Source organism: Acipenser ruthenus, chromosome 4, assembly GCF_902713425.1.
Source record: "Acipenser ruthenus chromosome 4, fAciRut3.2 maternal haplotype, whole genome shotgun sequence".
Lineage (NCBI taxonomy): Eukaryota > Metazoa > Chordata > Actinopteri > Acipenseriformes > Acipenseridae > Acipenser > Acipenser ruthenus.
In genome coordinates, this window is record NC_081192.1 from 3,534,926 (window position 1) to 3,547,009 (window position 12,084).

The 12,084-nt window shown below is 38.7% G+C and overlaps 1 protein-coding gene across 7 annotated transcripts in view; it reads right to left on the minus strand.

Moving 5' to 3' along the window:
- Nucleotides 1–12,084, minus strand: part of macf1b (microtubule actin crosslinking factor 1b) — an 83,540-nt gene that overhangs the window by 54,325 nt on the left and 17,131 nt on the right. Inside the window, exon 1 of one of the 7 annotated variants that reach the window (XM_059021410.1) lies at nt 5,270–5,395. The exons of 4 other annotated variants lie outside the window; for them this stretch is intronic. The gene's annotated coding sequence lies outside the window, so the exon portion shown is untranslated. Of the gene's footprint in view, nt 1–4,986; nt 5,396–12,084 lie in introns of those variants that run through there. 2 more of the 7 variants (XM_059021404.1, XM_059021427.1) reach the window with 2 other exon arrangements.

Genomic DNA, 12,084 nt, shown 5'->3' on the forward strand with positions numbered 1-12,084 from the left:
AGGAACATTTGTTGTACAATAACTAGAGAACATTATCCATTTTGAACGTGACAACGCTATTTTTGTTCTACTTTAATAAAGAGTATGTTTAATCATGAACTAACTTGAAAAGCCTATTTTTAGACTGAGAAATGTGGTATTTTTTAATGTGACAAAAATGCAGTCCTAATTATCACTAATAGCAATATGAAATAGGGTTTCTGTTTCTGGCATGCAGAGTGGAGTGTCAAGTTGATTTGGTTTTTACTTTTAACTCATTTCGAACTACCATAGATTATTACTTCTATTATCTGGCATGATGGTAATCTTCCAAATAAAAGTCTGAAACTGCTAAAAAAAAAAAATGGTTTATTGATCCCCCCCCACACACACTTAACCAATAAAGTAAAGAAATACTTGTCTATGCAATTTTTATAGATGTAAATAAATAAATATATTGATTATATGTATATCTCCGAAACACCAAAAACATTCATTTTTAGGTATAACATGTTATACTTAAGGTGCATGTTACACAAGAGATGCACAGTCACGCGTGTTTTATGTTGTGTATATGTTCTATTTCACACGTTACGGTATCTTCCTGCCAACACATTATGCTAGAGTGCTGACTGTGTAAATGCAGTAAAACCAGGTCCTGTATATGATAACCACATGACCCCAGGTTTAGTTCAAATCTCACACATTGTAGCGTATGGGAGAACCAGTACAGTACTCAGGGTACTCAGGGTTTGAATGGGTTATACAGCTACAGAAGGGCCTGCCTCTCGCGCTGACTCCACATCTCAAACCAATGTCTGGTTTTAAACTGTGCTCACACTGAGGAGGTCATTGCGGATCACCGGCAGGGTGATTGAAACAGCTGGGCTTGCAAGTGGAAAGAGATTTACTGGTGCACTGAAGCAGAAGACACTGTGCATTGTTAGGGTGTTTTGAGTCTGAGAAATACAATCTAATTTGGGGACAAAATAAAAATAAAACCTCACTGTTTACAAAGTGTTTTCTTTCAAAATGTTCCATTTTTTATACCAATGCATATAATAATAATTATACGAAGAAGAAGAAGAAGAAGAAGAAGAAGAAGAAGAAGAAGAAGAAGAAGAAGAAGAAGAAGAAGAAGAAGAAGAAGATGAAGAATTCAGTCTTTGTCCTGGTTAGCTTTCAGCAGAGCATTTGAATGAGAATCGTCTGCAGTAATACCGACACCATCATCAAGAACTTTGTTGTAAAAAGGAAATGGGAGTTTGATAGCATTTGTATTAATCGTTAGTGGAAGTGTGCCTTTAAAAATAACATAAACAAATATTTCTGATATTCTTTATGCTCTGCTATTACAAACAAAAAAAAGTAAGCTCAAAGTCTGGCTTGTAGAATTGAGAAGTCACATGGGTTGAAATAGCATTAGGAAGATTATGCTACATTGGTCAAATGGCATTAGTATAATTTTGGTAATGTTAACATGATATAGTCTGACAATTTCACGAGTTCAAGAGAATCCCCAGAGAGATGAAAGAAAAATACAAATCAGAACATTTCTTTTGGTCTTCTAAAGTCTGTCAAAGCAAAAAATGAAAACAAAAATCCTTCAGCCCAATTTTGATGAACGTTAAAAAAATGGAACACAATGTGCAAACTCAAGAGCACTTGCATTGTCCTGCCATATTTCCCACGCTGTGATTTTGAACACAGTAAACGCAGGATGCTGCCTGTCCAATCCATGAAGATTGTAAGGAAGAAAGGGTCAGCAAATCCAGAGAAACCGACTTCCTCTTTAATGCAGAATGCTTCTTACTGTGCATGCACTTTCTGTGATTTTTCCTATAATAATAAAATAAGCATTCTTCACTTCCATTATAGTAAACCACACACAGGAGCTTATATTGGGTGTGGTACAGTGCATAACCTGTATCTGCATAATCTGCAAAATAATGAACCTTATTGTAGCTGTGAAAAATAGAGATTCGGATGAAACCAAAACACTTTATACTTCATAATCACTAGAAGTCATTTGTTGTGTTTTAAATGCTTGTGATCAGGTTCGGGCCTTGCCATGCCATATAGAAGATGGCATCCAATCCAAACTGAAAACAGCAATGGCTTTCATTGACCTTTCGTCTGCCTGTGACACTGTGTGGTGTAAAGGGCCTGTTGCTGAAGCTGTCAATGGCCCTCAAGTGCCGACCTACCATCTGGTTAATAAACGCAATACTGAGCGACCATTAGTTCCATGTTAACCATGGTGACTGAACCAGCCACAGACAGACTTTGAACAACGGAATCCCACAAGGATCCGTTCACCGGACCTCTTCCATCTCTACATCAGACATTCCACCCACCACATCTCACAAATTCATCTATGTGGACGAAACTGTAGTCTCCGCTTTCCACCTGAACAATTCTGAGGCCACAAAATCACTCAATATGATGTTCTGTGGTACTCCGCTTGTGCACAACTACAAACCAAGGTACTTAAGAGTCACCCACGATCGGACCCTCAGCAACCATCAGCATCTTGTATATTCTAGCAACAAACCAAATCCAGGATCAACATCATCCAGAAATGTGCAGGGATTTCCTGGGGTTGGGACCACCATAATAATAATAATAATAATAATAATAATAATAATAATGTACAACCAGCTGTACATGCTAAGGCTGTAATCCCATTCAGGGTACACTATGGTCTATTAATGCAACCAGAAACCCCAGTGGAAGGACCCTTTTACATACAGCAGTGTTGTTTTGGTTTACATTATTTGTTGAAATGGCGAAAGAAAAAAATGTACTTAGGAAAAAAAAAAGCAACATGTGGGACAATTGGTATTCTGGGATGTTAGTTTCTAGTTTAGCTACATTTGAAATAAATAGCAGTGCTGGCCCAGATACTCTATGGTACACCCCCTACTTTGTGAAAGTAACTGTGTGCACTGTGCTGTGGTACCGGAGGTCTAAAGAGTCCTGTCTTGTAGAGAATATAAAACATGTTGAAATTGTCCCTAAGCAGTGCCTTCCTGCTAATGCAGTGGAGCACACCATTTATGTTGACACAACCTTTAATGAATGGGGTGGAGGAGGGGCACTGGCTCAATTGGATGGCATACACTGAGGCTTTGGTTAGCATCAACATTCAATTGTGTCGGCGGATTTCATTGTGATGCTAATAGAAGCACCAGTAGCATCAGGGCACAGTTTTTGCACCATCTGGAAATGTGATTCCGTTATTCCTGCTGATAAATGAGTCTGAGTTGTTCTATAGAATGCAAATGAAACACTTCTAAATTCTCCAAAGAACTGCAATAGCTCGGCAAGGGCAGTCATTAAATAACCGAAGCAACGGATGAGCAGGACCCCTGACTCACACACATTCCTGCAGATCATTGTCTGACACAACTGCTGTCCTCTGACACAGGCCAAAAATGAATTAACAGGCATTCATGTAAACAAGGTTGTTTCTAAGGTATGAGTATTTTGATACTCAAGAAAAAAAAAATACATTCTCTATGAAAGTTTCACAAATGTCAAACCTAATTTTTATGAAAATAAAGGGTGAATTAAATATGGTACAATATTTTTATAAGGCGTGTCTGTCATACAAAATTGTTCTTTAATTTAAATATTATATTTCATTATTTTTTTTACCGCGGACCACTACCCCACATGTGTACAACAGAAAGCTAACAGAAATGAAGGCTTCAGGAACATGGATGGTGTATCAACCAGCTACCCACTCAAGACATTGCCTGTCAGTATCAGTTTTGGGGTCAGTGTCATGTGCTGTCTTAAACCATGATATTAAAGAGGTCTAATAGAGATGGGAAGTATTGTTCCTATTGCTGGAGCTCAATCTGCTGTGCACTGCTGTGGCTAGCTAGTAAGCACCCTATACTAATGCAACAAAACATGACCACTGCGCCAGCTGTCCCCTATGTGATAATTGTTGTCCTGGCCATAAGAAATATATATCTATTGAAATAAATAGAACAACTGTGTATAACCCATTTAAAACAGGCAGTTTCATTCAGCCCAAAGCCTATCAACTCAGAAGTGTGTGTGCCATAAAGCCACTGATTACTAAGAGGAAATGCAATAGGAATACTTATTTTATCAAGCACTGCCATCTACTAAAACAAAATACTACCAGGTCAGCAAGCCAGTGAAAACCAACAATTAAATGCCCAATTAATATAAATATTTAGACATATATATTTATGTAATTTCATGCATTACATTTAGACATAACTTTTGTGATTAACAAAATTAGAGTAAGTTATCATAACAATATAGTTAAAGAGCAAGTTTATACAATAGGTAGATAGGTGCCAGTTAAAAATGCTCCTAAAATTACAAAGTACCCTGTCCTCAAATGAGGACAGTGGCACTTAATGGGTTCAAACTGAAGCTCATGGTGTATTACACTGCCCCCTTTAAAAAGTGTCTTACTTGTTTTATTGAGGGTAGAGTGCATTTCTAAGGTGGTTATTCCACACTTTACCTGGAGTTACAATGTGCAAATAAACACCATTTACTACAATATGTACTTACTGCAGTTAAGTCAGTTGGCAGCACCTGCACATTGACTCCAGTATAATATTGCAAAGAGCATCCACCCCAGTTGTGATTTACGTTGCTTGAGCAGCTAGTGTTTCCAAAATACTTATTTTAGTTTATGCAACAATATTGAAAACCACCAGCAAGCAGGGTTCTAATTACTACTGAAAGATATAACACTGATATTACAAACAAATGCAATCAGTTAAGTTTGTGATACCTGCTCGATATGAAGGAACAATTCAGTCCCATTAGAATGTCTTACAAAACTTTTTTGTAGAGGAACATTCAAATTTCAGAACTGTGCATAATGTTCTGAGGTGACACCTCTGAAAACTGCCCTCTAAAACATACAGTACTGCACTCCCTATTTATTAACTTAAAGAAAGTTCCTTGATTTACCGCTTTTAATTATGACAAAGAGATGTATTTACTTACACTGATGGAAAGGCTGTGTATATCCACCGTATCACCCTTTCCGTTGTCAGTATGCTTTCCCATTCACTGGAGCAGAATCCTGGCTGTACAAACACCCACTTATCAAATGCTCTGTTCGCAAAGGCGCGCACACACACAAATCAAGCCCCTTCGCCAGCCACTTGCTCTTGGACACTTTTCCCTTTTTTTTATTATTTTTTTTTTTTGTTCTTCTGAAACTGACTGTCTCCTTCAGTTCCCTGTAAATCAGATTTTCAGCTCAAAGGATCGGATGCATACATACCAGAAATACCAGAAATATTACACCAAAAAGGTCCCTCCATCCTTTTTGTTTCTTTCCAAAGCCCTCTCTGCTATCCAGTGCTTTCCTGCTGATAGGGTCTCTATGCCCCTTGTCAGCTCTGCCAGAATGCCAGGCAGTAAACCCACCTCTTCTGGATAACCCCTCCCCCAAGTTTCTTTATCCTAAAAACTCCATGCTGCTCTCAGTGAAAGACAAAATAGAGGCAGAACTCCCGGTACATTCAGATGTTAAGTGATAGCCGCTACAGGCCCAGTCCCCTCGTACTCCTGCAGTGAGCTCAGAAGCAGGCAGCTCGGGGCACAAAAGAAGGAACTCCCCTCTCTTTTGAAAAGCAGTTCACCAGCCGAGGCAACAATGACAAAGAAAACGAATTACTGTAAAAACCCTGATTGTTTTTCAACTCGGGTCAGGCTTCCTAAACTCCAATTGGCATCCCTGTTGGAATACTTTATCTAAGGCTTTTCATGAGGTCACTTACTTTCTCCCTTTATTTTAAGTTCAAATATTGTACGCTTAGTTACTGTATATATTCAACCACCAAAGTTTGGAGTATTCCCTTCCTCGAAAACATTTTGGACACATTAATCTGACCTAAATGATAAAAATTGCATTTCGAATCAATAAAAGAAAACAACACCATTGGTTCATTTAAATGACATACATGTGCAACTTGAATTAGGAACCCATCAACGAATGGAGTGTACATGCAATCGTATGTTGATAATGACAAGCTTCTGTTTTTTACATCATCCAAACACTGATCTTACAGATATGGACATGACTGTCGCGGGTCCGTGGGTTTTAATGTCAATGTGCGGTTCAATTGGGTGGTCTGCAATAACACATTCCCCATGCCAGGTTTTAGTCATGCTGACAGAGCAAAAACTGCTCCTTTGTAAGGTGGGGTCAAGTTAGGGTACAATTTCTCAATTTTACTCCTGCTAATTTTACCTGATTGTGTATGTGTGTGGGGGGGGGGGGGGGTCATTCATCTATAGAGTCAGACAGAAATTCATTACTCAATTAATTATATTTGAGTTTGTGAAAATGTTATTGTGGAACAATGCAGCTGCAATAAAAAAAAAAAAAAAATTAAAAAATTTAAAATGTTTCTTAAAAAAAGATTGTATTTTTGCTTGAGTTGATGTCACCCAAGACAATACCCTCTGGCCTCCATCTTCTCAAGAGATTTTGGGGCCCACATAACATGTGTAATCTGGGGGTTATGTTTCCTCAGAGGGAAATTGCTTTCTTTTAATTCACATGAATGTAGAAGTTTCATTGTAACAGTTCAGACTCCCAGCCTGAAGAAAAAAAAAGAAAATGAAGAAAAAAGAAAAAAAAAGTTGGCACTGCAAAGGAATCCTTGTAATCTTCTTGTCTGTTAGCCTTGTGTGGACAGGTGCCCAGCAATTCCACTAAGAAGCTGAAGTTGACAATGCTTTTCCCAGACTCCTCTTTCATTCCGCAACCCCCTACCTTTCCTAATAATGTGCAAAGAGTCAATGAATCCAACCTGCTGTCTTCAGACTGGAGGAAAAGTCTGCTGGGATTAGTCAGGGGAGAGAAGAGCTTAATGAATATCCAGCCACTGGTCACTGAGACAGAAAGAGAGACACACAACAGGGAGAGCAAGAGATCTTCATCCGCTGTGCCAAACGACAGGCTGCTAATCCCAGTTAACCGTTTCTTTCCTAATACATTACGCTAGAGAGCTGTAAATGCTTTGCCCAGCTTCTACCAGAACTTTTCAGGTCCTGTTTTGTTATAACCTTGAAACTTTTTTTTTTTTTTTGGTGAGGGATTACTGTGGGTGTACTTTGTTCCAGCAGTGTGTTATGTTGTGTCACACAGTTTGAAAGACTAAGACGTAAGCAATGGAGAACATTTCCTATTAATTTGTCATGTCCTGAGCAGCAAGGGTGATTTTATTTAGTTAAAGTTGTTTAAGTGAAGTAAAAACAACATTTAAGCATAGTCTATAAATACATGTTAGTCCCCAGAAGGCCTTTGTCAGATGTAAACTGACCTCCCAGCCTTGTGGTGTTCTAACAGGTTGGGCTCTGATCACTGTGCTTGATTTTCTGAGCAGACAGCAAGTTGTTTCATTTTTATCTTGTAAAAAATCTCAGCTTGTAAAAAATCTCAGCTTGTAAAATGACATGTAAACAGGAACCCCACTGAAAACTAAAATGTTACATATCAGTTAGAGATGTGTTGCAGCATCCTAAAAACTAAAGCCAAACAGACTTATTATACCTTCCTGCCCGATCTCTGAAACAGTTACTCTGTTTACGTCAAGCCAATGTGTTTAAAAGTACCGTCTGGTGGCATTAAAAAAAAAGAGGAAAGAAGAAAGAAAACTCAGCTGCCCCTTGACCCTGTGGGAGCAGTCGTGTCAAATGACCTCCGTGGGTGCAAACGTGACAGGGCATTTCAGTGCAGCAGCCATCCTGGGAAAGTTATTTCAAAATGAGTGACCCTGCGGTCAAGTTATTTCACCTTCTTATGTCCCAGTCCCTCCCAGCAATACAACTGCATATTCAGCAGGAGCCACCTCTGTCAGGCGGTCCAGCGGAAATAATCTCCTTTTTGTCATTGGGGGATTACAAACATGCTTTAAACCTTCAATCAATAACCCACCACTTCAATCCCAGTTTGACCCTTATATGAAAAAGTAATTTAGTATACAATAGTGAGAGTACTGCGGTCCTACTGAAATAATATAGCTCCCTCCCCTTTGGCAATACAATATCCTTCATTGATTAATCCATGGCAATGCTGATTCAGCTGCTGAATGAACAGGTCTTGTATCAGTGGCTGCATGGCTGCTTCAGTGGCACCTCTCCCAGCAGGCGTGACCTTAAAAAAATGCATTAATGTTTCTATCACCCAATTAAACTTCCTTTACAGAATAAAAATGAAAAAATAACCTGGAATACAATATCATACAGGTGACCTGAAAAAGAACACAAACTGCAGATGACAGCATTACCAACAATGGCAATTGAATGCGGTAGTACCCTGTTACTGGTATGGTACCATGACACTACAATGGACTAAGTGTGTATTGGCCCCATTGTAATACAGTTGATATTTAAAAGTGTGAAATAGTTACCATTATTAAACTATTAGATCAAAACCAATGCTAGCTCATCCCAACTTGCTAATGAAGGGATAAATTACCAAGAATAGTATACGATTATTGACTGGAGTTGAGACTGGATGGCAGAGAAAAATTGTGTTTTAAGAACATAAGAACAAAAGAAAGTTTACAAACGAGAGGAGGCTATTCGGCTATCTTGCTCGTTTGGTTGTTAGTAGCTTATTGATCCCAGAATCTCATCAAGCAGCTTCTTGAAGGATCCCAGGGTATCAGCTTCAACAACATTACTGGGGAGTTGGTTCCAGACCCTCACAATTCTCTGTGTAAAAAATTGCCTCCTATTTTCTGTTCTGAATGCCCCTTTATCTAATCTCCATTTGTGACCCCTGGTCCTTGTTTCTTTTTTCAGGTTGAAAAAGTCCATTAGGTCGACATTGTCTATACCTTTTAGAAATTTCAATGCTTGAATCAGATCGCTGCGTAGTCTTCTTTGTTCAAGACTGACTAGATTCAATTCTTTAAGCCTGTCTACATATGACATGCCTTTTGAACATGGAATAATTTAAAGCAATAAATATCCTTTTGTAGCAAGGTGACCGAACTGAACACAATATTCAGATGAGGTCTTTCTAATGCATTGTAAAGTTTTAACATTACTTCCCTTGATTTAAATTCAACACTTTTCACTATATATCATCTTGTTGACCTTTTTTATAGCTTCCTCACATTGTCAAGACATTTCTGAGTTAACATAAACTCCTAGGTCTTTTTCATAGATTCCTTCTTCAATTTCAGTATCTCCCATATGATATGTATAATGCACATTTTTATTGTCTGCGTGCAGTACCTTACACTTTTCTCTATTAAATGTCTTTTGCCATGTGTCTGCCCAGTTCTGAATGCTGTCTAGATCATTTTGAATGACCTTTGCTGCTGCAACAGTGTTTGCCACTCCTCTATTTTTGTGTCGTCTGCAAATTTAGCAAGTTTGCTTACTATACCAGAATCTAAGTCATTAATGTAGATTAGGAATAGCAGAGGACCTAATACTGATCCCTGTGGTACACCGCTGGTTACCTCGCTCCATTTTGAGGTTTCTCCTCTAATCAGTACTTTCTGTTTTCTACATGTTAACCACTCCCTAATCCATGTGCATGCATTTCCTTGAATCCCTACTGCATTCAGTTTGAGAATTAATCTTTTATGCGGAACTTTGTCAAAAGCTTTCTGGAAATCTAAATAAACCATGTCGATGTTGCATCCTCAAAAAAGTCAAGCAGGTTAGTCCCTTTCCTAAAACCATGCTGACTGTCTCCCAGGATACTGTTACCATATAGGTAATTCTCCATTTTGGATCTTATTGTAGTTTCCATAAGTTTACATATAATAGAAGTCAGGCTTATTGGTCTGTAGTTACCTGGTTTGATTTTGTCTCCCTTTTTGTGGATCGGTATTACATTTGCAATTCTCCAGTCTGTACAACCCCTGCATGATCTTGGTTAGCGGTTTGTAAATAACTTCTTTCATTTCTTTGAGTACTATTGGGAGTATTTCATCCAGCCCAGGGGATTTGTTTATTTTAAGAGCTCCTAGTCCCTTTAACACTTCTGCCTCTGTTATGCTAAAGTTATTTAAAACTGGATCGGAACAGGTCGACATGTGGGACATGTTGCCTGTATCCTCCTTTGTAAAAACTTGTGAAAAGTAATCATTTAATATATTTGATATTTTTTTCTCTTCATCTATGATTTTGCCATTTGTCCTTAGACATTTTACCTCCTCTTTCAATGTTCTCTTGCTGTTATAATATTGGAAAAACTTTTTGGAATTGGTTTTAGCCCCCTTAGCAATGCCCATTTCTATCTCTCTCTTGGCCTTTCTAACTTTCATTTTGACTTGCGTTTGCAGTTCCAAGTACTCTTTCTGTGTACTTTGTTCTTGGTCCCTTTTTAAATGCTCTGTAAAGTGCCTTTTTTCTCTAAAAATGTTTTGAATTGATCTATTAAACTATTTTGGCAATTTTGTTTTAGATTTAGATTTATCTACTTTTGGGATGTAATTGTTTTGTGCATCTTGTACTAAATTTTTAAAAAACATGGATGTTTTCTCTATTTTACTCCAAGCTACTTCTGTTTGTCTGTGTTTCATTCCTTCATAGTTTGACTTCCTAAAATTGTAAACCTTAGCTTTAGTCATTACTTTTGGGGTTTTAAAAAGCATTTCAAATTAGATCATGTTGTGGTCTGAGTTTGCCAATGGTTCTCTGACCTCTGTTTTAGTTATTCTGTCTTTGTTATTTGAAAAGACTAAATCAAGGCATGCCTCCCCTCTGGTCAGTGCCTTGACAAATTGCGTTAGGAAGCAGTCATTTGTCATTTCAACCATTTCAATTTTGTCTGTCGTGCTCCCCACCGGGTTTTCCCTTTTTATATGGGGGAAGTTGAAATCCCCCATTAATATGGCTTCTCCTTTGCTGCACGCATTTCTAATGTCATTGTATAACAGATTATTTTGCTTGGTGCCTGAATTTGGCGGTCTACAGCATGCCTCTATTATTATGCCCTTTGAATTTTTGTCCATTATTATGACCCATATTGATTCTGCATTGGTTTTTTCTTCCAGATTTAACACCTGGGCTTCAAGACTATTTTTGATGTATGGCGCTACCCCTCCGCCTCTTGTCCTGCCTGTGTTTCCTATGCAGTGTATAGCCACTAATATTATATTAGTCTCCATCACTTTCGGATAACCATGTTTCTGTATCACCTATCACATTGTAGTTACTTGTTAGTGCAGTAGCTTCAAGTTCTAACATTTTGTTTTTGAGACTTTTACCATTTAGACAAATACATTTAATAGTTGTCTTACCTGAGTTGTTGCCCTTGTTTTGATGTAGTCTCCCTTCAGTTATTTTGTTGATTTCTCCCCCCTTCCTTTCTAGTTTAAATGCTTCTGAACCTCCTTGAGGATCCTTTCTCCAAGTAGATTGGTTCCCTTTTTATTTGACCTCTTTTTGTGAACAGAAGCAAAAGCTAGTTATGGTCATGTGACACGGTATTAACCAAAAGGGTTTTGACTTTCAGTCTTAGGGTTTAACAATTGGTACTGTTGCCCAAAAAACAGTCTATCTGCGGTCAGTAGTGCCCCCTGACTCATAAGACCACCCATGTGACCCGCATTTCGCATTAAAACCCGTAAACCCGCGACAGGCATTTTACAACCTGCAAAATAAAACGTACATGTAAGATTGGATTTAAGGTAAATCTTGTCTGGTTCCCAGCCTCAGTGTGCAGCACAAGACTAGTCCTCTGGGTCTGCAGTTATCAGCACAAGACTAGAGTCCTCCCATCTGCAGAGTCATCAGTACAAGACTAGAATCTTCCGGGTCTGCACAGTTATCAGCACAAGACTAGAGTCCTCCCATCTGCACAGTTATAGGCACAAGACTAGAGTCCTCCGGGTCTGCACAGTCATCAGTACAAGACTAGAATCTTCCGGGTCTGCACAGTTATCAGCACAAGACTAGAGTCCTCCCATCTGCACAGTTATCAGCACAAGACTAGAGTCCTCCGGGTCTGCACAGTTATCAGACACAAGACTAGAGTCCTCCCATCTGCACAGTTATAGGCACAAGACTAGAGTCCTCCCGTCTGCACAGTTATCAGACACAAGACTAGAGTCCTCCGGG